The 26092-nt window shown below is 47.7% G+C and overlaps 1 long non-coding RNA gene across 1 annotated transcript; it reads left to right on the forward strand.

Moving 5' to 3' along the window:
• Positions 1-11129: 11129 nt before the first annotated feature.
• On the forward strand, positions 11130-13913 carry LOC306815505. The gene is made up of 2 exons (XR_013777411.1): positions 11130-11217; positions 13740-13913. It is a non-coding gene; the product is annotated as an uncharacterized lncRNA (long non-coding RNA).
• The last annotated feature ends 12179 nt before the right edge of the window (positions 13914-26092 follow it).

Genomic DNA, 26092 nt, shown 5'->3' on the forward strand with positions numbered 1-26092 from the left:
TTCCGTGACAGAGGCAAGGGCAAGGAGATTCCCCCTAGGGCTGTGCTGCAGCCGGAGCCGTGCTGGGCTGGGAGATGGAGCAGGACACAGGGGGAAAGGGGCATTGACTTTCTTCTCACCTGCCTGCGGCTCCCAAGATATCGTCCTCATCCTCATGCAGTCCTCCTCTTTCTTGTTGGTTCCAAGGCTTGGGAAATCCTGGTTTGGGGGTGAAAACAAAAGCTAAGCGTGTTGGGCTTGATGGTGGCACTGCCCAAGGGCAGCTGAAGAAGTCAGCGCCCCTTTCAGCCTCGGGGCCCGGAACCCGCTCAGCACCAACCTCCCGCACCCCTCCAGGCTGCCGAGAGTCCTCCGGCTATGGGATCGCCCTGAAACACTAATCTTAGAAAATTAAGATTTTAGTTACCATACTGAAAAGAATTAAAACTTAGAAGGGAGTAGTCATCTGAAACTTAAATAATTACTTGTCTGTCATTGCATGTTTGCTCAGCTTCACTTACAATAGGAAAAGAAAAACTAATGAGTAGACCCAAAGGAACATAGACAATGCAACCAGAAACACATTCTTTGAAAAAACTGGACTATCCCCAGAAATCATTTGTATTGTCACTGATATAAAACGTGAAGAGTTTAGGGGGAGAAAGATGCGCCTTAGTTCCTCCTTCTAAGACCCCCTCCCCACAAACATGACCCCAAACTTAATTTAAGAAGTCAAACATGCATACTTAATAGCTATTCAAACTAATTACCACAGGAAGCAGGGGATGGGAGGGGCTGTTATTAGGAATAAGTATTTGTTTGAATCCTTTGTCAATAAATGTACCGTGATCACCTGTGATTTGGCAGCACGTCTTAGAGGACTACCTCACACTGCTGCTCAGCGCTGAAAAAATGTACACTCTCTAACTTTAAATTGTTAGATTGTTAAATTGTTAATTTGTCCCTCACAGTTAAGTATTGGTATTAGACCAATACTCATATTTTGGTCAATCACTTGGCGACTCTGGTGGGACCCTGTTCCCTCTGGCCAACGAGCCAGCAGGGTTCGGGACCCATCTAGGGTGGCCACTTGGGATCTTCCTAGGAAGAGGGCTCCTTTTCCTCACTGGCACCCCAGGGAGTAGAACTAGAACGCCTGGAGATATGGATAAAAAGACATGTTTAAAACTTATAGACAAGTACCTGTAAGAGAGGCAAACTGGTAAGACACTGTGAGATGTCGAGAACACAGTGAAAAAGCCTGAAGTGTATTTGTTTGTAAGTTTCCATGGAATTTGGTAGTGGTTTGTGTTCCAGGTGAGGCTGTAACAGCAGCAGGAACTCTTGCCCCATAGTGGGGGATAGCGGCGGGCCAGTCGTGGCTGCCAGGAGCAGAGCTCGCACGGGCAGTGGGTCGGCAGAGCTCGGGCACAGCAATAACAGCATTGCCAGTATTGCTGTGATACAGGAGTGTCACGGTCCGCTCAACCCAAGCGGGAGTCGTGATGGTTTGTTTGACCCCAGGATGCAAAACACAAAAGCAAGAGACTCAGGTTTTATTCAGCAGCAAGCAGCAATGCAGTTTATTGCATGCCAACAATTCAGTTTTGGGATAGAAGAGAGAGACAGAGAGAGAGAAAACGGTAAAGTAAACTAAGTACAAGGAAAGAGAGAGAGAAAGGATGGGGATATACTTACCAACAGATGGGACACATCCTCACGGTCGTCCGACAATAGATGTGTCTTTGATCTGTTGGGGAGAAAGAGATCTCAAAGTCTTCTTTAAGAAAGTCACTTTTTATAGTCCTTTTCCAAAGCGAGTGGTCTCTGGTCAAAAGGTGGGAGATAATATTGTATATGGAAATTGTTGCTCCAAGAATCAGGTGCTGGAACAGGACGCTATAACCACTACCCTGCTCGAGAGCAGTGTACCATGGCAAGCACCAAGCACACCCGCAAACAGTCCCTTGGCATGCATCCACCTTGCCCAGGCCAGAACTCAGGTCCAGAGCGAGTGGGCAAGGTGCAGGATGTCAGTCTCTCATGATGGTCGTGAGGCACACAATGGGATATAGCTAACGAAGTAAAAGGAGAGAGAGAGAGAAAGGAAGGGATATAGCTACCAACAGATGGGACGCATCCTTGTGGTTGGCTGATGATAGACGCGTCTTCAATCCGTTGGGAAGAAAGAGATCTCTAAGTCTCTTTAGGAAAGTTACTTTTTATAGTCCTTTTCCAAAGTGAGTGACCTCTGGCCAAAAGGTGGGAAGATTTATGGACTATTGTGTGTGGAGATCGTAGCCCCATGATGCAGGTGCGGGGACAGGGTGCAATAACCAGCACCCTGCAGCACCCCATGACAAGCACCAGGCACAGCTACAAACAGCCCTTGGCCCGCGAGCATCCACCTCAGCCAGGCCAGAGCTCCGGGTCAGGGCAAGTGCTGCAATCTCAGGTCCCAGTCTCTGATGATGGTTCTGAGGCAGATCAGAGAAAACTTCAGACTGACTCTTACACAGGGGTAGTGTTCAGAGCAGAGCAGGCAGTTCTCAAAGACATTGAGAATGAGCATCTCTTCAGATTGCTTTCAAAACTAATTTATTTAGCTTCACATTGTGAGCATCCATTCCATGTGATGCATGTGAGGTCACACACCCATTTGCCAGGTGAGATTGCAGGAGGGTAAGGCAGACTCCCTGGCTGCCTCAGTTAAGAAAGCACAGCTCTCTTACATCTTCCAACAGGCAAATCTGAACCACCAGCAATACCATCAGAATGGGCCAGGTCTGATCCATCAGTTCCAGTAGACACAGAGCCAGGTTCGAGGCATTGTGGCCACCTGTCCTAGCTGCAAGCTCCACGCCATGCCATCACTGGGTATGGGATTAAACCCCCGGGGCCTTGGCAGCTGTAAAGTGTGGCAGACAGACATCACACACATTCCCATTTTTGGTCGACTCCAATATGTTCATGTAAGCATTGACACATATTCAGATGCAGTTTATGCCTCTGCCCACACAGGAGAAAAGGCTGTGCATGCCAAACAACACCTAGTGCAAGCCTTTTCAATGCTGGGGATCCCTAGGGAAATTAAGCAATAATGGCCCAGAATATGCATCCAAGGAGTTCCTAGAGTTTATCCGGCTGTGGGGAATGGAAAATATAAAACTGGAATCCCCCACTGCCCCACAGGCCAAGGTGTGATCGAGCATGCCCATCAGACACCCAAGCAGGTCCTGGAAAGACAGAGCAGTTCAAATGTGTGGATGTCTTCACAGCAGAAGCTCTGCAAAGCCATGTTTACTATCAATTTTCTAAATTGTTCATTTGAAAATATGAGTCTACCTGTGGTATGTCACTTTAATAGTGGTAATCAGTTCAAATTGTCCCAGTGCCCTCCAGTCTTCATTAGAAACTTCGGAAACCAAAGGTCCCTGTGAGCTCCTTACCTGGGGGTGTGGTTATGCATGTGCAGCCACTCCCTCGGGCCCTCTGTGGATTGCCCAGATGTGGGTGGAACCTTCTATCCCCAAGCATTCAGCTCTGGCAGAAGGGGATAAGCAAGCAGCCGCTGCTTCAAAAAGAAGATGCCACTGGAAAGAGGACAGAAAATCTTCCTAAGATGTGGCTACATTCCGGCAGACACAGAGACTTTTAGCATGCTTTAAAAATGTTTGTTTTTCCTTTTACAGAAAACCTGATGCATTTCCTTTAACTTTGTTAAACAAAAAATGGGGAGATGTTGCATTTCACTAATTTAGATGGAGAAAAATGTTTTGTACTGTACTCCGCTAAATTCTGTGAAGTTGGTTCAGCCCTCCCTTAGCCCCTCCCCACCAGTTCAGCCCCATTGGCTGCAACTCGGTTTCCCCTCCCCTGACCTAAGATTTGAAATTCCTCACCACTCCTTTGTTCGCCCTCTTTTTCCCCTGGACCACTTCAGGAATAAAGCTTGGATTAACCCGGGAACAAGAGCTTCCTTGGTCTTTTGCTTTCTCTGTGCCAAATTCCCTCCATCTCTGACTCAGAGGTAGCCAGAAGAATGGTCAGAGAGTGGGGAGGATCATGGCACTGCAGCACCATCAGACTCTTGCTCTTTAAAGCAGGGGCAGGGTTGAGGGTTTCTCACCAGCTGAGGAAACGTGCTCCTTCGGCATCTCGCCCATCTCCTTTACTAGAACCCCCATCCACTCCAGGTGGTTCCTTTCTGCGATGGGCTGTGGGGCATGGTCAGGGCCTGGGGCTGCATCCCTAGTCTCTGGGGCCGGGGCTGGCTCTGGGGCAGCATCAGGCTTTAGGGCAGCATCCCTCTTTCCTGGGTTAGGTATCAGGGTTGTTATCCCAGTCAATCCCCCCTTATCTTTGAATACTAAATAGAACAGGCCTATCAGCAACACCAGCCACTCTATGATATCATTAGCATTTAAAGTGGATCTGAACTCCTTGAAAACTGCTGGGGTGGAATGAAAAAACCGGGTGATGGGTTGGGGGAAGATTTCCTCTGCTGTCACTTCCTCACAGTAAGTGCCATTATTGAAGTAACTCCAAAACCACACAGTTAGAGTGTGGTAACTCTAGATCCAGGTGACTAAGTTCCAGAGGAAGTTAAAAATCCATCAGTGCCTCACCTGATGAATCCACCAAACGAACTGATTAATAGCAATAGCTACAGTAATTTTGGTGAGGGGACCAATGTTCAAATAAGGGCTTGCAAATGGGAGAGATGCATCTGTGATCACATGGTGCCCAAGCCAGATTAACCTGGAAAACATAGCACCACCTAACAGAAAACCTTAGGTAACTCAAGAACTGCTATTCCTTTTTTCACCCTGCTCCCAATGCCCTCAGGCCCCACTGTCTGGGCACCAAAATCTGTCCCGGTTTGAAGGACAGAGATTTGCCAAGAAAGGCAGGAGCTCCTTCCAGGATGGAGAATGTAAACCCCCTCCCTCCTAATTGTTATAATTTTGCAACCAGAGGCTTTCAGGCAGAGATATGGGGGTAGGAGCAACAGCTCTTTACTAATATATCTAACTAGACAAACAAAGACAACAGCAGCTTTGAAAATTAACAACAAAAAGAACAGAAACTCAGCTCCAGTCCTTTTTGGCCACAGACACTTTTTCTGTGCTCAGTACCAGTGGTGGGCGCAGGGCAGGTCCCATGCAGCTGTGGAAGGCTGGGACAATGTCAGCAATGTCCCAGGTGGGAGAAGGGATGGAGGAAGGACTCCCCGCTCACCACAGGGCTTGTGGCACTCAGCTGCATGTGCAGAGGCAGCAGCTGGAGCGGGAAACGCAGCAGTGCAGTGTCCCACAGCAGAGAACCTGGCTCCTGGTGTTGGGATGGCGGGGGTGGAAGTTAACAGCCCCCAGACATCTTCCTCTCACCCCATCAGCGAGCACAAGGGCCAGACCCTGCCCAGCTACTCCCCATCTCTTTTGTCACTTGCCATCATGAGCTAGGGTGCAGCACAACCAGCTTCCTTAGCATCATAACAGGGAAAATTCCACAGAGAGAAAAAGGAAAGGAACAAACCCCAACCCCCAACACAGCCACAGCAGCCTTAGTTCAAGGGCCCCTGTTTAGATACGGGCCTGGAAATGGGAGAAATATAGCCATGACCACGTGCCACCTGAACCAGGGCAAGCCAGACCACACGATGCCACCTAATGAGGTTTTATATCCAGCACACAAAAATTAGGTCACTCAAGAACTGTTACTCTTTTTTCTCTCGATGCAATCGTGCCCCACAGAAGGCGCCAAAATTTCTTTGTTTGAAAGATGTGTGCTAAGAAAAGCAGAAGCCTCTCTTGAAATGCACAATGTAAACCCCCTCGCTCCAAATTATTATAATTTTCAAATTAAGCAGGTCTTAGGCAACGATATGGGAATAGCATTAACAGTTCTTTTACTAGCAAAATTAAAATAAAAATACAGAACTAAAAAAATAACAACTAAACCCCAAACACGGACAAGGTCAGAATATAACCTGACACCCTGTCTGTTAGGGTGCTTGTAGCAGTCCCATTAATGGTGTCTGCAGTCCTCCTGGAGCAACAGATGTAGTTGTCTTGCAGTAGTGGTTTTGCAGAAGGGTGCAGTTTTCCTCCAAAGCTCCAGTGATGATGTGGAAAGGTCTGATCTTCCTCTGGAATCCAGAGGAAAGATTCCTATACCTCTGGGAAAAGGCCGCCTTGGTGTTCCTAAGTTTGTAGATTTTATCTACGAAGGAAATCCTTGGCTTCTTCCCCTGCTTGGAGCATTTCACTATGGGATGATGTCATTTTATCAGTCATGCAGTGGGACTCAACGGCCATTAACATATGGTATCTTCCTAAAGGAAGGATGGGTTGAGGAAAAGATAAAGAACACTGCCCCACCTGATTTTGAACAGATGCACCATTAGCAGAGATCTCCCATGTAGATATGGAGCTCTGCTGCACCTGGTTTCAACACTTCATGAAGATGCTGATAGAATACATACTTTTGGGCACATCTTTACACTGTAACCTAGGACAGTCTGGGACTAAGTTCCTGAACTTTTAACAAGATTTTAGGGCTTTTTACTCTCTTAAGGCATTTAGAGTCCATTCTTACTTAAAACTAAAACTTCTACTTCATATTTATGTGATGTAATAATACTCCTAACTTAAACCTAAAACTTTCACTTCTACTTCATGTCTGCGTGATTTAAAGTATTTTAATTTCTGTAAAGACTAATTAAATCCCTGCATTCTCTCTCTCTCTGAGGGACTCACAGAGGCTTCTATTTGACACACTCCAACAGGCTCTGACGTTGCAGTGGGGCCTCACAGTGAAGGACATGGGGAGCCCATTTTAGGGAAGATCCTGATACCTTCTGCCAATTTTGAGAGCTCTAAACGGCCTGCGGTATACTCACACCGATCCTCCCATGGGGGATGGAGTCAGAGCACAGCACAAAGCTATTCCCGAAGTCAGGACACTCACAGGGCTTCCCTCAGTGGTGACCCCGTTGGTGACAGTTCAAGGTTGAGCTCTCTGAGAAGCTCTTCCCACATTCAGGACACTCATAGGACATCTCCCCACTGTGGATTCGCCGGTGGACAGTGAGGGCGGAGTTTTCCTTGAATCCCTTCCCGCAGTTGGGGCAGCGGAAGGGCCTCTCCTCTCTGTGAATCCGCTCATGTCTGAGGAGTTTGGAGCTGGTATGAAACCTCTTCCCACACTCAGGACACTCATTAGGCCTTTCCCTGGTGCGGATGCACTGGTGGCATCTGAGGCAGGAGCTCTGCCTAAGGCTTTTCCCGCATTCCAAGCAGGTGTAAAGCCACTCCCCTGTGTGGATCACCACATGCCGCATCAGATTCGAGATGTCACTGAAGCTCTTCCCGCATTTCCCACACTTGTAGGGCCTCTCCCCAGTGTGAATCCTCTGGTGTTTGACCAGGTCTGAGCTTCGGCTCAAACCCTTTCCACATTCCTCACACTCGTAGGGCTGTTCCCCAATGTGGGACCCTCTGGTGCCAAATCAGGGTGGAGCAGTAGCTGAAGCTCTTCCTACATTCCCCACATTTGTAGGGCCTCTCCCCTGTGTGGCTCATCTGGTGCTGCATCAGATAGGAGCTGTAGCTGAAACTCTTCCCACATTCCAAACACCTGTGGGGCTTCTCCCCTCCATGAGGCTTCTCCACCAGCTCTGAGCTCTGCCTGCATCTCCAGCCACCTTCCTGGCTCAGGGAAAGTTTTTCCTCCTTGCAGCTCCCTGGGCTGGGTTTGCAGCCCCTCCTTGTGAGGGATCTCTGGGGCTTTTCCTCCTCCTCCATCTGTCAATGCCTCGGGAATGAAAAATCCTGGTTTGGGGAAAAAACAAGAGAGGGCCTTGGGCTGGGGGTTCCTCCTTGCCCAAGTACAACTCAGGACAACATTGGGCATCCTGTGTGTATAAGAACCTCCAAAACACCAAGATTTAGCCCAAAAATGCTCCAAACATCATGACACAGATGAAAAATCCACAGAACAGCAAGATTTGGCCAACCCCCCCACCAAAATATAAAGATTCAACCCCTGTAAAAAAGAAAACCACCACCATTTATCCCAATAAATGTCAGAAACACCAAGATTCACCTCTCTCAAATCATGAATTCCTCTCTCTGGTCACTGGATGCATGTGATGGGGACAATGCTCCTGGGGCCTGGGGAGAGGCTGCAGATACAGAGAGGGGTGGAACCTTATGCACTTCCCTGTTTCTGCTCCTCCTCCTCCTCCTGTGTCCCTACTCTTCTCCACATTCCTCTTCCTCCGAATGTTCCTCCTTCTCCTGTACAATCCCACCTCTTCCTCCCCACATGCATTGTTTGACCATTTGCATTGGAATTTTTTCCGTAAATATATGTGGGTGAATTTAACCTGTGGCAAAATTTCAGTATGGGTTTTTCATTGTTCACCTTTTGGATGGAATTTGCATAAACTGGAAGAGCTTCAAAGGTGACACTTTAACAGGTAAAATGTTAATAGAATATTGCTGATAAGAAAAAAAAAAAAAAGCAGATTGTGGGAGGGGGGCACATAAGAGTCATCCAATGACTGCTCTGGAAGAGAAGCAGCGGTTCCAGACAGCCAGGAGACGAGCTTTAAAAAAAAATTAACCCTGCTGGGGCAAAGTGTGGACAAGCTACCAGGGTCTTCTTGCCTGGGGGGGCAATTGGGCTGATTCCCTCTGGCCCTCACCCCAAGCTCTGCCTGCTTGCACAGATGGAATTTGCACAGCTAAACACAGAGCCAATAGTGAGGAAATCTAACTGCAACAAAAATTGGTTAAATTGCAAAGGGAAACAGCAAATGGAGAACATTGTGAAAATTTTACTAAAAAAAGTGGGGGAGAATCATCCCTCTCCCCACCCCAACATGTGCTGTCACTGTCTATTACATCAGGTATACTAGAGTATTGGGGTGTTTATGCTAATCCAGAGATATCATTTGGGAATCCAAGTATTTGATGATTTCATTAGAGAAAAGTGGCCAATTGATGCAGCCCTGGCTGGAGAGAGTGCCCAAAAATGAAAGGTGAACAGACAGCAGAACAAATCCTGTAACACCATGGACCAGCCCCTGGGAACCTTATGAATTCACATGAGGAGAAATAAAATCCACCAGTATTTTGTGCAGCAAAATTAGATTAAAAAAGAAATATTATTCTCATTTTCACTATTATGATTAATATTCATACTACTATCATTGTTGAAGTTGTTGCTGTTATTACTGCTACTATTACTATGATTATTGTTATGTAGTAAGGAATATATTAGCAGTCCTCGAAATAATATTCCATTGCCCACCTCCAGCTCCTGACCTTCCTGCTGACAAATCCAGGGAAATGAAGAACAAGACATTTCACCATGGGATGGGATCACATTACCTATTCACAGAAGGAGGAAAAGTTCGTGGAAAATTGAATTACTCCAACTGCTGTTTCCAAATAGATGATAACTGGAAAGTGGTAAAACAGGTCACAAAGGAAACAAGAAAATAGATCATGCACCAGTCCAATCAGGGAAAGAATGGCAATAGGACACGTTTTCATGCTTCCCTGGCTGACCATGGGTTAAGCAAATGCTGTTCCTCCTCTGATATGCTGGAGCAACTCTCATCTTTTTCCCATGCAGACACCTTGCTGAGTGCAGCTCATTCAGCAGCTGAGCAAGGGGATGCAGGTGGCAGCCAGGCCTCCTGAGCTGGAAACGGCTACAAAAGGACAGGGAGGGAGGGACTGAGAATAATCCCAAAATCAAGAAACACACAGGGAGAAAAGTACAGGGTCAGCGAGTCAAATTGCCTTGGAGATAGGGCCAGAAACTTGTACATGAGAAAGCAATGGGAGAAATCTTCACTTTCAGAAAATGTTATTAATTCACACGGACAGCTGCTCACCCTAGATCATGCTCAATTCCTGGAACATCGAGAAGGAGAAACACTGAACAGCGAAAATCCGATGTTATACTAAAAGAGGGGTGCATAGTAATAATGACATGCAGCAGGCGGATCGGGAAACCTGAACCTTCCAAGTATCTTTTTTTCGGGAAAAGGAGAGGGACATGCAGCACGGGAAATGAGGGTAAAACGGAGGCTGCGTTTTAGAGACAGCATGACAAATGCCCACAGCCTCTCCCTTTCTTCATTAATAAAGTCACTTTTACAGGACTCTTCTGTCTCCTTTGCGTACACAAACCTCTCGCGACGTGAATTTTCCCGCACAGCCCCAGGGCCTCTCTCATACATCCCTTGCCCGGCTCGAACTCCTGCCGGGGCTCCAGGTGGGTCCCGGCTCCATCCCAGACTCATTCCCAGCTCCCAGCGCCTTCAGCTCCCGCTCACCCCGAGCTCCCGGCGGTTCAGGGCAGCAGCGGCTCCTTGGCCCGATGCCCGGGCCGGGTTCCGAGACATGGCGGAGCGCGAGGAAAGGAAACAAAATCTGTCCCGTGTGCAGAGCCCGACCCTCACTGCGATTGACTGATTGTGCTGTCACTCCGCACTGATTGTGCAGAGGACGACAAGCCAGGGGCTGGCGCTGTCCCCAGATCATCCCTGGTGCAGCAAAGGCGCCATTGTTGTACCGTCTGTGCGGGCCCGAAACAGCGGCAGCGGCTGGAACCCGGTGAGGCGGCGGCGAAACTCGGAGGAGACCCCAGCGCAGCATCCCGGGGACGGTACCGCCGCCTCTGTGCTACCCCCGAGGCCCTGGCGGGAAGGAGACTGCAGGCAGCCCCTCCCGCAGCATCCTCAGCCCGGGGAGAACACGGGCCGGGCACGGCACAACGAAGCCGCCAGAGCCCCCGTCCGACCCCTCCGCCTGCAGCGAGTCCCGAGTCCTCGAGGAACCGAGCGCGCCTCTCACCTGCGCTGGGTCCGCCTCCGAGCTCGCCCGCCGCCTCACCGGGCTCCGGCCGCTGTCGCCGCTCCCGGGTCCCCTCAGGCGCTCCGTAAATGTCGCCTTTGCTGCGGCAGGAGCGCCCTGGCAGCGGAACAGGGGGTCGGGCTTTTCCGGTTTTGCTCCATCAGCGCGCGGGAAGGAGGAGTGACGGCACAATCAGCCAATCGCAGTGAGGGGCGGGCTCTGAGAACGTCATGGACCCCCGTACCTTTGCCAGAGTTTCCCATGTCTCAGAACCCTCGCCTGAGGAGCCTCTGCTGCGCTGGGCCCGGCCCGGGCATCGGGCCAAGGAGCCGCTGCTGCCCTGAACCGCCGGGAGCTCGGGGTGAGCGGGAGCTGAAGGCGCTGGGAGCTGGGAATGAGTCTGGGATGGAGCCGGGACCCACCTGGAGCCCCGGCAGGAGTTCGAGCCGGGCAAGGGATGTATGAGAGAGGCCCTGGGGCTGTGCGGGAAAATTCACGTCGCGAGAGGTTTGTGTACGCAAAGGAGACAGAAGAGTCCTGTAAAAGTGACTTTATTAATGAAGAAAGGGAGAGGCTGTGGGCATTTGTCATGCTGTCTCTAAAACGCAGCCTCCGTTTTACCCTCATTTCCCGTGCTGCATGTCCCTCTCCTTTTCCCGAAAAAAAGATACTTGGAAGGTTCAGGTTTCCCGATCCGCCTGCTGCATGTCATTATTACTATGCACCCCTCTTTTAGTATAACATCGGATTTTCGCTGTTCAGTGTTTCTCCTTCTCGATGTTCCAGGAATTGAGCATGATCTAGGGTGAGCAGCTGTCCGTGTGAATTAATAACATTTTCTGAAAGTGAAGATTTCTCCCATTGCTTTCTCATGTACAAGTTTCTGGCCCTATCTCCAAGGCAATTTGACTCGCTGACCCTGTACTTTTCTCCCTGTGTGTTTCTTGATTTTGGGATTATTCTCAGTCCCTCCCTCCCTGTCCTTTTGTAGCCGTTTCCAGCTCAGGAGGCCTGGCTGCCACCTGCATCCCCTTGCTCAGCTGCTGAATGAGCTGCACTCAGCAAGGTGTCTGCATGGGAAAAAGATGAGAGTTGCTCCAGCATATCAGAGGAGGAACAGCATTTGCTTAACCCATGGTCAGCCAGGGAAGCATGAAAACGTGTCCTATTGCCATTCTTTCCCTGATTGGACTGGTGCATGATCTATTTTCTTGTTTCCTTTGTGACCTGTTTTACCACTTTCCAGTTATCATCTATTTGGAAACAGCAGTTGGAGTAATTCAATTTTCCACGAACTTTTCCTCCTTCTGTGAATAGGTAATGTGATCCCATCCCATGGTGAAATGTCTTGTTCTTCATTTCCCTGGATTTGTCAGCAGGAAGGTCAGGAGCTGGAGGTGGGCAATGGAATATTATTTCGAGGACTGCTAATATATTCCTTACTACATAACAATAATCATAGTAATAGTAGCAGTAATAACAGCAACAACTTCAACAATAATAGTAGTATGAATATTAATCATAATAGTGAAAATGAGAATAATATTTCTTTTTTAATCTAATTTTGCTGCACAAAATACTGGTGGATTTTATTTCTCCTCATGTGAATTCATAAGGTTCCCAGGGGCTGGTCCATGGTGTTACAGGATTTGTTCTGCTGTCTGTTCACCTTTCATTTTTGGGCACTCTCTCCAGCCAGGGCTGCATCAATTGGCCACTTTTCTCTAATGAAATCATCAAATACTTGGATTCCCAAATGATATCTCTGGATTAGCATAAACACCCCAATACTCTAGTACACCTGATGTAATAGACAGTGACAGCACATGTTGGAGTGGGGAGAGGACTGAATCTCCCCCACTTTTTTTAGTAAAATTTTCACAATGTTCTCCATTTGCTGTTTCCCTTTGCAATTTAACCAATTTTTGTTGCAGTTAGATTTCCTCACTATTGGCTCTGTGTTTAGCTGTGCAAATTCCATCTGTGCAAGCAGGCAGAGCTTGGGGTGAGGGCCAGAGGGAATCAGCCCAATTGCCCCCCCAGGCAAGAAGACCCTGGTAGCTTGTCCACACTTTGCCCCAGCAGGGTTAATTTTTTTTTAAAGCTCGTCTCCTGGCTGTCTGGAACCGCTGCTTCTCTTCCAGAGCAGTCATTGGATGACTCTTATGTGCCCCCCTCCCACAATCTGCTTTTTTTTTTTTTTCTTATCAGCAATATTCTATTAACATTTTACCTGTTAAAGTGTCACCTTTGAAGCTCTTCCAGTTTATGCAAATTCCATCCAAAAGGTGAACAATGAAAAACCCATACTGAAATTTTGCCACAGGTTAAATTCACCCACATATATTTACGGAAAAAATTCCAATGCAAATGGTCAAACAATGCATGTGGGGAGGAAGAGGTGGGATTGTACAGGAGAAGGAGGAACATTCGGAGGAAGAGGAATGTGGAGAAGAGTAGGGACACAGGAGGAGGAGGAGGAGCAGAAACAGGGAAGTGCATAAGGTTCCACCCCTCTCTGTATCTGCAGCCTCTCCCCAGGCCCCAGGAGCATTGTCCCCATCACATGCATCCAGTGACCAGAGAGAGGAATTCATGATTTGAGAGAGGTGAATCTTGGTGTTTCTGACATTTATTGGGATAAATGGTGGTGGTTTTCTTTTTTACAGGGGTTGAATCTTTATATTTTGGTGGGGGGGTTGGCCAAATCTTGCTGTTCTGTGGATTTTTCATCTGTGTCATGATGTTTGGAGCATTTTTGGGCTAAATCTTGGTGTTTTGGAGGTTCTTATACACACAGGATGCCCAATGTTGTCCTGAGTTGTACTTGGGCAAGGAGGAACCCCCAGCCCAAGGCCCTCTCTTGTTTTTTCCCCAAACCAGGATTTTTCATTCCCGAGGCATTGACAGATGGAGGAGGAGGAAAAGCCCCAGAGATCCCTCACAAGGAGGGGCTGCAAACCCAGCCCAGGGAGCTGCAAGGAGGAAAAACTTTCCCTGAGCCAGGAAGGTGGCCGGAGATGCAGGCAGAGCTCAGAGCTGGTGGAGAAGCCTCATGGAGGGGAGAAGCCCCACAGGTGTTTGGAATGTGGGAAGAGTTTCAGCTACAGCTCCTATCTGATGCAGCACCAGATGAGCCACACAGGGGAGAGGCCCTACAAATGTGGGGAATGTAGGAAGAGCTTCAGCTACTGCTCCACCCTGATCCAGCACCAGAGGGTCCCACATTGGGGAACAGCCCTACGAGTGTGGGGAATGTGGAAAGGGTTTGAGCCGAAGCTCAGACCTGGTCAAACGCCAGAGGATTCACACTGGGGAGAGGCCCTACAAGTGTGGGAAATGCGGGAAGAGCTTCAGTGACATCTCGAATCTGATGCGGCATGTGGTGAGATGTCCTTTGAGTGTTCTGAGTGTGGGAAGAGCTTCTCAGAGAGCTCAACCTTGAACCATCACCAACGGGGTCACCACTAAGGGAAGCCCTGTGAGTGTCCTGACTTCGGGAATAGCTTTGTGCTGTGCTCTGACTCCATCCCCCATGGGAGGATCGGTGTGAGTATACCACAAGCTGTTTAGAGCTCTCAAAATTGGCAGAAGGTATCAGGATCTTCCCTAAAATGAGCTCCCCATGTCCTTCACTGCGATGCCCCACTTCAACATCAGAGCCTGTTGGAGTGTGTAAAATAGAAGCCTCTGTGAGTCCCTCAGAGAGAGAGAGAATGCAGGGATTTAATTAAAGTCTTTACAGAAATTAAAATACTTTAAATCACGCAGACATGAAGTAGAAGTGTAAGTTTTAGGTTTAAGTTAGGAGTATTATTACATCACATAAAGATGAAGTAGAAGTTTTAGTTTTAAGTAAGAATGGACTCTAAGTGCCTTAAGAGAGCAGAAAGCCCTAAAATCTTGTTAAAAGTTCAGGAACTTAGTCCCAGACTGTCCTAGGTTACAGTGTAAAGATGTGCCCAAAAGTATGTATTCTATCAGCATCTTTATGAACTGTTGAAACCAGGTGCAACAGAGCTCCATATCTACATGGGAGATCTCTGCTAATGGTGCATCTGTTCAAAATCAGATGGGGCAGTGTTCTTTATCTTTTCCTCGACCTATCCTTCCCCCAGGAAGATACCATATGTTAATGGCCGTTGAGTCCCACTGCATGACTGATAAAATGACATCATCCCATAGTGAAATGCTCCAAGCAGGGGAAGAAGCCAAGGATTTCCTTCGTAGATAAAATCTGCAAACGTAGGAACACCAAGGCGGCCTTTTCCCAGAGGTATAGGAATCTTTCCTCTGGATTCCAGAGGAAGACCAGACCTTTCCACATCATCACTGGAGCTTTGGAGGAAAACTGCACCCTTCTGCAAAACCACTACTGCAAGACAACTACATCTGTTGCTCCAGGAGGACTGCAGACACCATTAATGGGACTGCTACAAGCACCCTAAGTGACAGGGTGTCAGGTTGTATTCTGACTTTGTCCGTGTTTGGGGTTTAGTTTGGTGGTTTTTTTTTTTTTAGTACTTTATTTTTATTTAAATTTTCCTAGTAAAATAACTGTTAATGCTATTCCCATATGACAATTAGGAGGGAGGAGGTTTACATTCTCCATCTGGGAAGGAGCGCCTGCCTTTCTTGGCAAATCCCTGATCTCGAAACCGGGACAGATTTTGGTGCCCAGACAGTGGGGCCTGAGGGCATTGAGAGCAGGGTGAAAAAAGGAATAGCAGTTCTTGAGTTACCTAAGGTTTTGTGTTATGTGGCACCATGTTGTCCAGGTTAATTTGGCTTGGTCTCCATGTCATCACAGATGCATCTCTCCTATTTGCCAGCCCTTATTTGAACATTGGTCCCCTCACCAAAATTACTGTAGCTATTGCTATTAATCAGTTCGTTTGGTGGATTCATCAGGTGAGGCACTGATGGGTTTTTAACTTCCTCTGGAACTTAGTCACCTGGATCTAGAGTTACCACACTCTAACTGTGTGGTTTTGGAGTTACTTCAATAATAGCACTTACTGTGAGGAAGTGACAGCAGGGGAAATCTTCTCCTAACCCATCACCCAATTTTTTCAGTCCACTCCATCAGTTTTCAAGCAGTTCAGATCCACTTTAAATGCTAATGATATCATAGAGTGGCTGGTGTTGCTGATAGGCCTATTCTATTTAGCATTCAAAGATAAGGGGAGATTGACTGGGATAACAACCCTGATACCTAACCCAGGAAAGAGGGATGCTGCCCTAAAGCCTGATGCTGCCCCAGAGCCAGCCCCGGCCCCAGAGACTAGGGATACTGCCCCAGAGACTGGGGATGCTGCCGCAGGCCCTGACCATGCCCCACAGCCCACCGCAGAAAGGAACCACCTGGAGTGGATGGGGGTTCTAGTAAAGGAGATGGGCGAGATGCTGAAGGAGCACTTTTCCTCAGCTGGTGAGAGACCCTCAACCCTCCCCCTGCTTTAAAGAGCAAGAGTCAGATGGTGCTGCAGTGCCATGATCCTCCCCACTCTCTGACCATTCTTCTGGCTACCTCTGAGTCAGAGATGGAGGGAATTTGGCACAGAGAAAGCAAAAGACCAAGGAAGCTCTTGTTCCCGGGTTAATCCAAGCTTTATTCCTGAAGTGGTCCAGGGGAAAAAGAGGGCGAATAAAGGAGTGGTGAGGAATTTCAAATCTTAGGTCAGGGGAGGGGAAACCGAGTTGCAGCCAATGGGGCTGAACTGGTGGGGAGGGGCTAAGGGAGGGCTGAACCAACTTCACAGAATTTAGCGGAGTACAGTACAAAACATTTTTCTCCATCTAAATTAGTGAAATACAACATATCCTCATTTTTTGTTTAACAAAGTTAAAGGAAATTCATCAGGTTTTCTGTAAAAGGAAAAACAAACATTTTTAAAGCATGCTAAAAGTCTCTGTGTCTGCCGGAATGTAGCCACATCTTAGGAAGATTTTCTGTCCTCTTTCCAGTGGCGTCTTCTTTTTGAAGCAGCGGCTGCTTGCTTATCCCCTTCTGCCAGAGCTGGATGCTTGGGGACAGAAGGTTCCACCCACATTTGGGGATCCACAGAAGGCCCGAGGGAGTGGCTGCACATGCATAACCACACCCCCAGGTAAGGAGCTCACAGGGACCTTTGGTTACCCAAGTTTCTGGGTCCTTAATCAAGACTGGTGGACGCTGGGACAATTTCAACTGATTACCACTGTTAATGTAATGTAGGTGGACTCATATTTTCAAATGAACAATTTAGAAAATTGATAGTAAACATGGCTTTGCAGAGCTTCTGCTGTGAAGATATGCACACATTTGAACTGCTCTGTCTTTCCAGGACCTGCTTGGGTGTCTGATGGGCATGTTTGATCACACCTTGGCCTGTGGGGCAGTGGGGGATGCCAGTTTTATATTCCACTCCCCACAACTGGATAAACTCTAGGAACTCCTTGGATGCATATGCTGGGCCATTATTGCTTAATTCCCTAGGGATCCTCAGCACTGAAAAAGCTTGCACTAGGTGTTGTTTGGCATGCACAGCCTTTTCTCCTGTGTGGGCAGAGGCATAAACTGCACCTGAATATGTGTCAATGCTTACATGATTATATTCGAGGTGACTAAATGTGGGAATGTATGTGATGTGTGTTTGCCACACTTTACAGCTGCCAAGGCCCCCGGGGTATAATCCCATACCCAGTGATGGCATGGCATGGAGCTGGCAGCTAGGACAGGTGGCCACAATGCCTCAAACCTTGGTATGTGTTTACTGGAACTGATGGATCAGACCTGTCCCATTCTGATGGTATTGCTAGTGGTTCAGATTTGCCTGTTGGAAGATGTCAGAGAGCTGTGCTTTTTTAACTGAGGCAGCCAGGGAGTCTGCCTTACCCTCCTGCAATCTCACCTGGCAAATGGGTGTGTGACCTCACATGCATCACATGGAATGGATGCTCACAATTTAAAGCTAAATAAATTAGTTTTGAAAGCAATCTGAAGAGATGCTCATTCTCAATGTCTTTGAGAACTGCCTGCTCTGCTCTGAACACTACCCCTGTGTAAGAGTCAGTCTGAAGTTTTCTCTGATCTGCCTCAGAACCATCATCAGAGACTGGGACCTTAGATTGCACCACTTGCCTTGAACCAGAACTTCGGCCTGGCCGAGGTGGATGCTCGCGGGCCAAGGGCTGTTTGTAGCTGTGCCTGGTGCTTGTCATGGGACGCTGCAGGGTGCTGGTTATCGCACCCTGTCCCCACACCTGCATCATGGGGCTACGATCTCCACACACAATAGTCCATAAATCTTCCCACCTTTTGGCCAGAGGTCACTCACTTTGGAAAAGGACTATAAAAAGTAACTTTCCTAAAGAGACTTAGAGATCTCTTTCTTCCCAACGGATTGAAGACGCGTCTATCATCAGCCAAGCACAAGGATGCGTCCCATCTGTTGGTAGCTTTATCCCATCCTTTCTCTCTCTCTCTCCTTTTACTTCGTTAGCTATATCCCATTGTGTGCCTCACGACCATCATGAGAGACTGTGACCCTGGACCCCACCCACTCGCTCTGGACCTGAGTTCTGGCCTGGGCAAGGTGGATGCATGCCAAGGGACTGTTTGTGGGTGTGCTTGGTGCTTGCCGCGGTACACTGCTCTCGAGCAGGGTACTGGTTATAGCGTCCTGTTCCAGCACCTGATTCTTCGAGCGACAATTTCCATATACAGTAGTATCTCCCACCTTTTGGCCGGAGACCACTCGCTTTGGAAAAGGACTATAAAAAGTGACTTTCTTAAAGAAGACTTTGAGATCTCTTTCTCCCCAACAGATCAAAGACACATCTATTGTCGGACGACCGTGAGGATGTGTCCCATCTGTTGGTAAGTATATCACCATCCTTTCTCTCTCTTTCCTTGTATTTAGTTTACTTTACCGATTTCTCTCTCTCTGTCTCTCTCTTCTATCCCAAAACTGAATTGTTGGCATGCAATAAACTGCATTGCTGCTTGCTGCTGAATAAAACCTGAGTCTCTTGCTTTTGTGTTTTGCATCCTGGGGTCAAACAAACCATCACGACTCCCGCTTGGGTTGAGCGGACCGTGACACTCTTGTGCCACAGCAATACTGGCAATGCTGTTACTGCCGCTGCCCGAGCTCTGCCAACCCACTGCCGTGCGAGCTCTGCTCCTGGCAGCCACGACCGGCCCGCCGCTATCCCCCACTTCGGGGCGAGAGTTCCTGCTGCTGTTTACAGCCCCACCTGGAACACAAACCACTACCAAATTCCATGGAAACTTACAAACAAATACACTTCAGGCTTTTTCACTGTGTTCTCGACATCTCACAGTGTCTTACCAGTTTGCCTCTCTTACAGGTACTTGTCTATAAGTTTTAAACATGTCTTTTTATCCATATCTCCAGGCGTTCTAGTTCTACTCCCTGGGGTGCCAGTGAGGAAAAGGAGCCCTCTTCCTAGGAAGATCCCAAGTGGCCACCCTAGATGGGTCCCGAACCCTGCTGGCTCGTTGGCCAGAGGGAACAGGGTCCCACCAGAGTCGCCAAGTGATTGACCAAAATATGAGTATTGGTCTAATACCAATACTTAACTGTGAGGGACAAATTAACAATTTAACAATCTAACAATTTAAAGTTAGAGAGTGTACATTTTTTCAGCACTGAGCAGCAGTGTGAGCTAATCCTCTAAGACGCGCTGCCAAATCACAGGCGATCACAGTCTATTGACAAAGGATTCAAACAAATACATATTCCTAATAACAGCCCCTCCCGTCCCCTGCTTCCTGTGGTAATTAGTTTGAATAGCTATTAAGTATGCATGTTTGACTTCTTAAATTAAGTTTGGGGTCATGTTTGTGGGGAGGAGTCTTAAAAGGAGGAACTAAGGCGCATCTTTCTCCCCCTAAACTCTTCACGTTTTATATCAGTGACAATACAAATGATTTCTGGGGATAGTCCAGTTTTTTCAAAGAATGTGTTTCTGGTTGCATTGTCTATGTTCCTTTGGGTCTACTCATTAGTTTTTCTTTTCCTATTGTAAGTGAAGCTGAGCAAACATGCAATGACAGACAAGTAATTATTTAAGTTTCAGATGACTACTCCCTTCTAAGTTTTAATTCTTTTCAGTATGGTAACTAAAATCTTAATTTTCTAAGATTAGTGTTTCAGGGCGATCCCATAGCCGGAGGACTCTCGGCAGCCTGGAGGGGTGCGGGAGGTTGGTGCTGAGCGGGCCCCGAGGCTGAAAGGGGCGCTGACTTCTTCAGCTGCCCTTGGGCAGTGCCACCATCAAGCCCAACACGCTTAGCTTTTGTTTTCACCCCCAAACCAGGATTTCCCAAGCCTTGGAACCAACAAGAAAGAGGAGGACTGCATGAGGATGAGGATGATAGCTTGGGAGCCGCAGGCAGGTGAGAAGAAAGTCAATGCCCCTTTCCCCCTGTGTCCTGCTCCATCTCCCAGCCCAGCACAGCTCCGGCTGCAGCACAGCCCTAGGGGGAATCTCCTTGCCCTTGCCTCTGTCACGGAAGCAAATCCCATCCTCTCCTTGTCCTTCCTCCCCAGAGAAGGAGCTGAGTACGGACAGCAGGGAGGACAAATCCACGTGGCACAGCCTCGGGCAAGAGGCCGTTTGCAGCGGGTCCACGGCTCAGGAATGCAACGGGGAGGAAAAGCCCCACAGATCCCACAGCAGGAGGGGCTGCAAACGCACAGCCTGGGGATCTCAGCAGGAAAGAGCCAGCCTGGGCCAGGGAGGCGGCTGGAGCTCGGAGCTGGGGCTGTGTGAGCAGCTTCACCATGGGGAGAAGCCCCACAAGTGCTCGGAATGTGGGAAGGGCTTCAGGAGGAGATGGGACATGGTCAGACACGGGAGAATCCACACGAGGGAACGGCCCTATGAGTGTGGGGAGTGTGGGAAGAGATTCAGCGACAGCTCAAATCTAACTGTGCACCAGAGGATCCACACTGGGGAGAGACCCTACGAGTGTGATAAATGCAGGAAGAGGTTTCACTCCAGTTCCCACCTCCTCTAGCACTATCGCAGTCACTAGGATGAGAGGCCTTATGAGTGTCATGACTGCGGGAAAGGCTTCAAGCACAGCTCCACTCTCGTCATGCACCAGTGCATTCACACTGGGGAGAGACCCTACAAGTGTCCCGAGTGTGGGAAGAGCTTCTCACAGAGCACCACCTTGACGAAACACCAAAGGAGTCTTCACTGACAGAAGCGCTGCAAGTGCCCCTAGTGCTGGAAGAGCTTTGTGCCCTGCTCCAGCTCCATCCCCATGGCAGGATCCGCGCTGGATGATCCCCAGTGACCCCCAGTGGGCAGAGCCCTGGTGAGCCCTGGTGCTGCTGATCCGTGTTGGGAAGACACCTGGCTGGAGGTTCCACATCCTCCTGGCTCCCATCCCAGTCCAATTCGCATTCCTGCTCTCATTCCCTCTCCCTGTCCCCTGTTATCTACCCGGTTGTCGTTCCCATATTCCCAGTCCCATATTGCCTGTGTGTTGGGAAGGATAATGATTTGACAGGAAGCTCTCATAGATATGTATGTACAACATTTCTATTTCTGTATTTCCAGTGCGGTTCTTCAAAGTCCAATTTCCATTCCCTGTCCCATCTTCTAAATCCCCATCCCGTATTCTCTCTCCAATTGCTATTTCCATATTCCATGTCCCATTCCCATTATTTTCGTTCCCTCTTTCAGTTTTCATTCCCATGTCCCGTCCCCATTCCCAGTTGTTGGAGTGTGGAACACAGAAGTCTCTCTGAGTCCCTTCAAGAGTGAACAGAATACAAAAATTTAATTAAAAACCTTTCGAGAAATTAAACTACACTATGCCACACAGACATGAAAGAGAGGCCTATGCTTTTGTTTTTAAGTAGAAGTATTAGTTTGCATAGATATGAAGCAGAAGTATAAATCTTAGTTTGAAGTAAGTATCAACATGTATGAAGTGCCTTTAAAATAAAAGCCTTAGAATCTGATGTAAAAATAAGCTGCAGTGAGAGCTCAAAACCACAGCTCTAGAGATAAGAAGAGTAGGTTAAGAAGTTTTCCTGTATTCTTCAGATAGAACAGACAGGCCCTGTGCACAAGTTAGACATAAACTTTCATATTCGAAAAACAGAATTCTAATGGGTTTAGGAGAAATGCTTCAGGTTCCTGTTTTTTGATCACTGGCAAATTTGTCAATAAAAATCCGTGTGTTGGAGCCTGAGCTCTATCTCGCTCCTCTCTCTTCGCTCTCTCTTCGTCCACCATCATCATCACCACTATCAGCATGTGAGAGAAGAAGAAGAGGTAGATGAAGAAGAAAAGAACAGGAGAAGAAAGGCCAGGGAGCATCTGCCTCTGAAGACTCTGCACCAGGCCGCAGCTTCGACTTCTTGCAGCAGAGAGCTGCTCCTGCTTCCATCGGGACTTTATGGCAGAGAGATTGAACAGGGACTGGAGAGCCTTGGGCTCTTTGCCTTTGGAGCCTGACGTGCCTTCACAAGAAACAGCTTTACAGCAGCCAGCAGCTGCTCTGCTCTGGGAAGATCTAAAGTCATAACCAATCCCCATGCCCGGTCCCGGTCCCTGTCCCCATTCCCATTTCTAGTCCTCGTCTCTGTCCCGTATTCTTGCTCTGGGTTCCCTAGTCCCGGTCCCAGTCCAACTGCACTGGACCAGAGGGAAAGAAAGGCAGAGCCATGGTTTGTCAGGATTTATTGGATCCCAGTGAGCCCCGTGGTGAATTTGGTGCTGAGCCCTTGAACCTCAGGGCCTGAGAAGAGATTGCACAAACCTTTCCAGGAGCCCCAGTCAGAAGAAAAACCCAAAGTGTCTGAAAGCGTTAATCGGTCCCACTGAGGTCCATCCCTAACACAGGCTCTTCATGGACTCTTTGAAAGGAGAATTGGAGGCCATGACTGCCCAAAAACCTCTCAGAGACTCAGAAAATGTTATAAATAGATATCCACATCCACAAAATCTAACATCGATTTTGTCCAATTAATCAAAACAACAAGGCTAAGTTTAGCAGCAACTTATTTATAATAATAGCAATTGTATATAAATGAATACAATCAAAATATATTAGTTACATAGATTTAAGTAAATACAAAATCTGGCAGTGAGTAATTTAGTATAATTGAGGTTTGGTTTGAATAAAGCAGAAGCAAAACTGACCAGGGGTGTGGGCGGGGCCCTTCCTCTCACACCGTACCAAACCAATTAAGCTAAAAATCTCACTTACATACTGTTTACTAATACATATTAATACAGAAGCTTCTGGAGAGCTCCTCCTCGTTTATATTCCCAAAATCCACTTCCCTGTGTTGTATTGCCATGCGTCACCATTGGTTGGGGTCTCTCCTCCTTTCGTGGTCTTGTTTCTGATGAATGCTCTGGGTCTTCTGGTTTTACCTCGCAGGGAGCGCAGGTGCACTGAGCTTAGGGTTATATAATTAAATATATGTTCCCACAAGAGGCCTTAGTCCAGTGTCTAGTGCCTGGAATGATCCCAATTTGGCTCAATTCAATGTCAAAAGTTTTATTTCTAATTGCTGTTCTTAGACCTATATCCTTACTATCCTCACTCTCACCAAAGAACTGGAGGATGATTCCATCTGCTTTGTTTAACCATTTCCTTTCTGCTTTCTGCTTTATAACAATTAAATACAATTTTTCTATTGATTATAAAGCAACAATTTTGCTAATATAGTTCCAATTTAATTAGCACGAATCACATTTATAACAGTACCATGCCCGAATTTTTGCAATTCCATTTCCAAGTGTTTTGGGGTACCATTCCCAGGTGTTTTGGGGGACCATTCCTGGGTTTTTAAGAGAAATGTTTGTGAATTTTTGAGGAATATTTCTAATTATTGAGGGAACATTCTGGAATTTTCGTGAGAGCATTCCTGGATTTTTGGGGACTATTCCTGGGTTTTTGGGGACCATTCCTGGGGTTTCTGAGGGAGCGTTTCTGAACTTTGGGGACCATTTCTGAATTTTTGAGGTACCATTCCCAGATTATTCGGGGTACCATTCCCAGTTTCTTCGGCTGTCCCTGACCCCGTTCCCCCGTGCCAGGTTCCCGGGTTCAAGGAGCTGTGCCTGGGTGCCACAACATACTCTTGGTGCAGTTCAACACCGAGGTGAAGGCGGCACCGCCCGCGGGGCCCTGCAGGGCTCCAAGATCACCCAGAGCAACGCCACAAAAATCTCCTGCACCAGAAAGTTACTCCAAACACGAAAAAAACTTGCCTGAAATACCTGAAAACTGTACCAAAACACCCCAAATCCCAGAGCAACACCCCAAAATCCCAGAGAAACACCTCAAAACTACCCCAAAACACCCCAAAATCCCAGAGAAATGCCTCAAAACCACCACACAGTAGCCCAAAACTGCCCAGAAATGCCCCAAATCCCTTCAGGCTGCCCCAAAATTTTATGCAAACACCCCAAAATCCCATAGAAACCTCCTAAAATCCCTCCAAACCATCCCAAAATCCTTCCAAACCACTGCGAAATGCAATGGAAATAACCTAAAATCCCTCCAACAGCCCCAAAATCTCTCAATGCTACCCCCAAAATACCAGAATTGCTCAAAACCAGCCCAAAACACAAAAAATCCCAGAAAACTGTCCACAAATCCCATTGAACTGACCCCAAATCCCATACAAATACTCCAAAATTCCCCAGAACTGCCCCAAAAATGGTCCTGACTCTGTCCCAAAGCTTCCACCTGCTCCCTCTCCCCCAAGTAAATACAGCTCAGCCCAAATCCTCCATTTTTTACCCCAAATCCTCCCTTTTTCATCCCAAATTCTTCATTTTTTTATTCTAGATCTTCCTTTTTTTATCCCAAATTTTTTTTATTCCAAATCCCCTTTTTTAGTCGCAAAATTCTTCTTCGTATACCCAAAATGTCCTTTTAAGACCCCAAATTTGCCTTTTCACAGCCCAAATATTTTGTGCATGCCAAATCCCTTTTCCCACCCCAAAATCTCCTTTTCCCACCCCAAATCCCCTTCTTCCACCCAAGGTCCTTTCCTGTCTACCCCAAATCTCCTTTTTCCCACCCAAAATCCTCAATCCCCACTCCAAATCCTCCTTTCCTCCCTCCAAATCTCCTTTTTCATCCCAAAATCTCATTTTCCCACCCCAAACCCCCTTTTTAGGTTTCCCCAAGTGTTTTTGGGATTCCACTGGGGTTTTGGGAGTTTTTCCCAGCATTGTACCCAGGGTCTGTGCAGACATTGCACCAGGAGCTGCCCCCACCCCAAATGAATCCCAAATCAACCTTAAATCAACCCGAAATGAACCCAGCTGAGTCCCTCAGGGCTGGAGTGGTTTGTGGGGGGAGTTTGGGGTCTGGTGGGTTTGACCCCAAAGTTTGGGGAAGGGAGAGGTTTGATCCTAAAGTTTGGGGGGGGTTGACACCCCAGGGTTTGGGATCAGAGGTTTGACCCCTGAATTTGTGGATCAGGGGCATTTAAGCCGAATTTTGGGATCAGAGGGGTTGGACACCAAAAATATTTCAAACCCCAGACGTTGAGAATTGGGGGAGTTTAACCGCAAAGTTTGGGGTCTGGGGGTGGGGGTTTGATCCTAAAACTTGGGGTCAAGGGTGTTTTACACCTCAGGATTTGGGGTTTGGGGAGTTTGACACCAAATTTTGGATATTTGGAGGATTTAACCCCAGAGTTAGCAGTTGGGGGCTGAGATGATCCTAAAATCTGTGATCTGGGGGAGGGGTTTGACACCCCAGAGTTTGGGTTTGGGGGGGTTTTTGACCTCAGAATTTGGCAATCAGGGGGGCTGAATCCCAAATTTTAGGATCAGAGGTGTTGGACACCCCAAATACTTCAAACCCCAACGTTTGGGGATTGGGGGTTTTGACCCCCTCAGTTTCGGGTGAAGGTTGAAATCAAAACAATTCCCTGGAAACAGCGGCGAGACCGAGAACAGGACTGGGAACAGGATCAGGATTAAGAATGGGAATGGGATCAGGATCAGGAACAGGATTAGGAATGGGAATGAAATAGCAATTGGGAATGCAACTGAGTTTGGGAATGGGAACGGAATCAGGATTGAGAAAGGGATTGAGATTGCAAATGGGGTAGGGATCAGAAATGGGAATGAGATCGAGAATGGGAACGGGAACAGAATTGGGAATGGAAACGGCATTGGGATTGAGAATGGGAACAGGAATGGGATAAAGATTGGGAATGGGAACGAGATAG

Source organism: Erithacus rubecula (genome assembly GCF_903797595.1).
Source record: "Erithacus rubecula genome assembly, contig: scaffold_148_arrow_ctg1, whole genome shotgun sequence".
NCBI classification, from domain to species: domain Eukaryota; kingdom Metazoa; phylum Chordata; class Aves; order Passeriformes; family Muscicapidae; genus Erithacus; species Erithacus rubecula.